Source organism: Silene latifolia, chromosome 2, assembly GCF_048544455.1.
Source record: "Silene latifolia isolate original U9 population chromosome 2, ASM4854445v1, whole genome shotgun sequence".
NCBI lineage: Eukaryota > Viridiplantae > Streptophyta > Magnoliopsida > Caryophyllales > Caryophyllaceae > Silene > Silene latifolia.
The window spans coordinates 173,955,666-173,961,158 of NC_133527.1; positions in this window are offsets into that span (position 1 = coordinate 173,955,666).

Here is a 5,493-nt window from a genome sequence, read left to right on the forward strand (position 1 = left end):
TAACCTAGTGCCAGCTGCATCTTAGACCAAGTATCTTTCATAGGAACAAAGTGAGCTGACTTGGTTAACCGATCAACAATCACCCAGATCATGTTATTACCTTGTTGTGACCCAGGCAATTCCACAATGAAGTCCATAGAGATCGACTCCCACTTCCACTCAGGTACTTCCAAAGATTGTATCTTACCTTGTGGTCTCCTTTGTTCACCCTTGACTCTCTGACAGGTCAAACATCTAGCCACAAACTCAGCTACATCTTTCTTCATGTTTGGCCACCAGAAAGTCTTCTTAAGATCTTTGTAAAGCTTGTCACCACCCGGGTGAACTGAATAAGGAGTACAATGAGCCTCCGTTAAGATCACTCTCTCAACTCGCATCCTCGGGGAACACACCATCTCCCATCAAAACGGACACTCCCATCTGTATGGATAGAAAACCTGGAAACCGTCCCACTCTCTACTCTTGACTTCCACTCCTGAATCTTAGGATCAAGCTCTTGTTTACTCTTGATGCTCTCATACAACTCTGGCTCGATCGTCAAATCCCCGATGGTATCTCTCTTCCTTAACATAAAGATTCCCATCCTAGACACCTCATCCCTCGACTTCAGCAAAGACATGGCCATACATAGCGAATGAACGCTCTTCCTACTCAGAGCATCTGTAACAACATTAGCCTTACCCTCGTGATAGATGATCTCCATATCATAATCTCCGATAAGCTCCATCCACCGTCTCTGTCGCATGTTAAGCTCCTTCTGAGTGTAGATATATTTTAAGCTCTTATGATCAAAAAACACCTTAAAGGTCGCTCCATAAAGGTAGTGCCTCCAAATCTTAAGATCGAAAACAACTGCACCCAGCTCCAGATCATGAGTAGGGTAGTTCTCCTCATATGGCTTCAGCTGCCTTGAAGCATAAGCTATAATCTTCCCTGCCTGCATCAAAACACAACCAAGACCATTCTTTGAAGCATCGGTATACACCTCAAAGTTCTCACATCCCTCTGGCAAAGCTAGGATAGGAGCTGTGGTCAAGCGTTCCTTTAAGGTCTGAAACGTCGTCTCACAACTCTCATCCCAAACAAATATGGTCTCTTTCCTCATCAACGATGTCATAGGCCATGCTATGGTAGAGAAATCTTTCACAAATCTCCCGTAGTAGCCAGCAAGGCCTAAGAAACTCCGAATCTCAGCAACATTCTTCGGTGATTCCCACTTGGTTACAGCCTCAATCTTACTAGGATCCACAAATACTCCCTTCTTTGATATCACATGACCCAGAAAAGCCACCTCCTCCAACCAGAACTCGCACTTAGATAGCTTGGCATAAAGTTGATTCTCTCTCAGAGTCTGCAAGACTATCCTCAAGTGCTCCTCATGTTCTTCCTTAGTCTTAGAATAGACTAAGATGTCATCGATGAAAACAACCACAAACCTGTCCAAGAACGGTGTAAAGATCCTGTTCATCAAATCCATGAAAGCTGCTAGTGCATTGGTCAACCCAAAAGGCATCACCACGTACTCATAATGACCATATCGAGATCGGAACGCCGTCTTAGGAATATCCTCATCTGCTATCCTCAGCTGGTGATAGCCCGACCTCAGATTAATCTTGGAAAACACACCTGCTCCACTTAGCTGATCAAACAAGTCATCAATCCTAGGCAAAGGATACTTGTTCTTCACTGTGACACGATTGAGCTCTCTGTAATCAATGCACAGTCTCATACTCTCATCTTTCTTCTTTACAAAAAGAACTGGGGCTCCCCACGGTGACACAGTAGGCATGATATAACCCTTGCTTAACAACTCATGTATCTGCTTTTTCAACTCTGCTAACTCTTTAGGTATCATACGGTAAGGTGCTTTGGATATCGGACCTGTTCCCAGTTTAAGCTCCACGCTGAAATCAACATCCCTCTTGGGAGGCAAACTCGGTATCTCCTCAGGAAAGACATCTTCAAACTCTCCCACCACAGGTATCTCAGTAGCTATCTGCGGCTCTACTCGGTGATCTCTCACATGACAGAGAATCAAGGGGCACTTCTTCCTCAAACATGACTTTAAAGTCATTACAGCTATGAACTTACACTTAGGTTTTACCACAAACCCTCTATAAGACACCCTAACACCCTTAGGACCCTTTAAGGACACTCTCTTTTGCCGACAATCTATCTTGGCATCATACTTACCCAGCCAATCCATCCCGACAATCACCTCAAACCCATTCATAGGAAACTCTAACAGATCTACCGGTAAATCTACCCCTCCAACCACCATGGACACTCTCTTATACAACTTGAGACACGACACAGACTCCCCTGAAGGTATGAACACATCATCTTTCACAACCTCGAACTCCCCCAAACCCACAGACAAGGCATAACTCTTAGACACAAAAGAGTGTGTAGCCCCTGAATCAAACAAAACAAAGGATGGTACATTATGAACAAGAAAGGTACCGATAACTACATGAGCATCATCCTGTTCTTCTTGTTTGTCCATCATGAAAACCTTCCCACTGCTTTTCTGTCCTCCACCTTGAACCAAAGCATTGGAGGTACTTGGCTTGGCTGCTGAATCTTGGGTGGTGTTGTTGTTCTGGCGCTGATATGATCTACCACCACTGCGGTTGTAACTGCCCTGGTTGCCCTATCCACCTCTGTTGCCCCATGAACCTCCCGGTCGGTTACTAGCAAAACTCTGAGTCGGCCCCTGAGAGAAATTCCCTTGCCGAGCTCCTGAACCAGTGTTGGGCCTGTAACTCGTGCATTCCCGTCTCCTGTGGCCTACACCGCCACAGTTGAAGCATGTAAGGTTAGAGTTATCACTCACACTCCGACCTCCATTCTTTCCCCAGCCACGAGATCCCCTCGAGAAACCAGCTCCACCAGAAAAAGCCTTTGCATGGTTGAAGTTCCCTTTCTTGTTGGCCGACTGACTGTTGCTTCCACTATCAGCCTTCCTCTTTTCAGCAGCAGTCCTCTCATCGATCTCTCTTGAGAGATCTACCATTCTCTCAGCTTGGCCCGCTCTCAGGTACACTTCCTTGAGTTCAGTAGCAACCCCAGCTGGCATACGACTCACGATCTTGGCAGATAAACCCCACTCAAAACGAAGAGCCAAACCCCTCTGTCCTAGCTGCATGTTCTCAACATAACGAGATAGCTTCAGGAACCGATGATAGTAGTCAGTGACTGTCATCTCCTCAGTCATGGTGAAGGAATAAAACTCGGATCTCATCTTGTGTCGGATATGCTCCGGCACAAACTGCTCTCTCATAGCGCTCTTCAACCCGGACCAAGGAATAGCTCCCAGACCCTCAGCCTGGTAATAAGCTCTAGCATCTTCCTTGACATTTTGCCACCAAACTGTAGCTTTACCTCTCAGGTAGTATACTACCTGCTCAACGATCAATTCTTCGGGGCACTTAACCATTTCCATGAGAGCTTCAATCTCACGGTGCCACTTCTCGAGCAGCTTTGGTTCACCCACCCCTTCATATGTGGGAGGGTTGAAGCGAGCAATGATGATGCTGAGCTAAGTAGCATCCATCGACTTCTCATTCCCCTTTCCCACATTTTTTAGAGCTTCAAGGAGAGCCTCTTGTTGCTCAATCATGCGAGCAACCTCATCAAGAGTCATCTCAGAAGCTTGGATCTGTGCGGGGGTCCTTTTGGGCGGCATTTTGAGCTGATAAGAAACAAGGAAACGTAAGCACAAAAGCGTACGGCTCAAAATGTAACAATCTTCCGCCAAAGGGACACTCGGCCGAGTATACAACAATACTCGGTCGAGTAACGACTACTCGTTCGAGTATCCCAGATACTCGGTCGAGTAATCGACTCCAGTAGCTAACGTCAAAAACCCAGAAAGCATACTCGGTCGAGTAAAAATAATACTCGGCCGAGTGGTCACTACTCGGTCGAGTACTCATACTTACTCGGTCGAGTAAACACATACAGTAGCCATTGCTACTCACTGCCAAATAACACTCGGTCGAGTGCTTGGTTACTCGGCCGAGTACTCCCTACTCGGTCGAGTACCTGCCCTGCTCGGCCGAGCCATACTGAAGACGGGTTAATACAGTAGAAGTCCCCTATCATGCTTTCTGTTCCCCCAACAAACATATATCAACAAAACTAATTGCCACGTTATAAACATACAATCATACAATTCATGCACATGCTAAATCCAATACACCAAAAGTTCACAAACCCGTCCCCTCTACTATTTCTCCAATCACCAAACTTACGAATTCCACATTGATGAGTAGTATTTTGGTAGCTTTTACCTCGCATTTATACCTTATTCTACTCGATTTTGTGTGCCTTAATTGTTAAATAGCTCACTTATTAGTTTAATTTGTATTTAATAATTTAATCCTATTTATCGCGAATAATTGTATATATATTTGTCGGAATTTGATTATTGTTTCCGTTATTAAATCCTATAGGTACATTGAAAAAGGCGGAAAAAAGACGGGTCAAAGAGCAAAGCGTGAATCAGATAAACCAAGTTAAATCCAAAGTCAACCCACACCAAACTCTTGTTCCCATGAATCCATGCTGCTACTCGGTCATCCTCATCCCCTTCTCTTCATCTATTCATTCACCATCGTCATTCATTTTATCATTTATCAACACCAATTCCATCCACCTGCACACAAACAATTCATCACCATTCACCTCCATTAATCAAATCAACCAAAACCCGCCTCCACTTCTCGCATAACCACAAGCAGCTGAAATTTCCGCCATCACCAATCGAGCTCGCTCTTCATTTCATCTCCAAAACAAACCCCACAAACACCAATTCATCACCATTCACGACCAAACCCGCCATTACCACTATTCACCTCCAATCACCAGCAGCAACACTCCTCTGCCCTCGCATCACCATGGCTGCCGCCCAAGCTCCTCCAACCTCCCTCATGTTCCGAACCCAGAAATAAAGCAATTCATTCACTTCCTTCATCATCACCACACTTCACCATCAATCCATCAAGAATTGGTTCCGAAAACCAACCAACCGCGCCGCCTCACCGGCTCCCATTCCGCAACAAATCTCAAATGGATTCTCAGCCGGTCAACCGTCTGCCGATCTCTCAACCGGCTCTAAATCCTATCAATTTCACCTCAAGTTTACAGTGGGTTATGTGCCGGTACACAGCCGGCGGCCGGTGAACCGGCTGAGACCCATGTAGCTGCGTTTTTGCGTTGTCGTTTTCCCCTTTACACTTTTTGTTGTTTTGTTTTGTTTTGTTTTTGGATGTTAGTTTGGAGTGTCGTGTGTTAGTAGTGTGTGTGTTAGGTGAGGATGAGAGTTTATTAGTATTATTATTAATATTAATATCATTATTAGTATGTTACTCCCTCCAATTCGCTATAATGTTCCCTGTTTCCCAAAACGGATTATTCAGGTAATGTTCCCCTTTCCTTTTTTAGTAACTTTTTTCTCTTATTTTATTCATTTCTCTCTCCTATAATCAA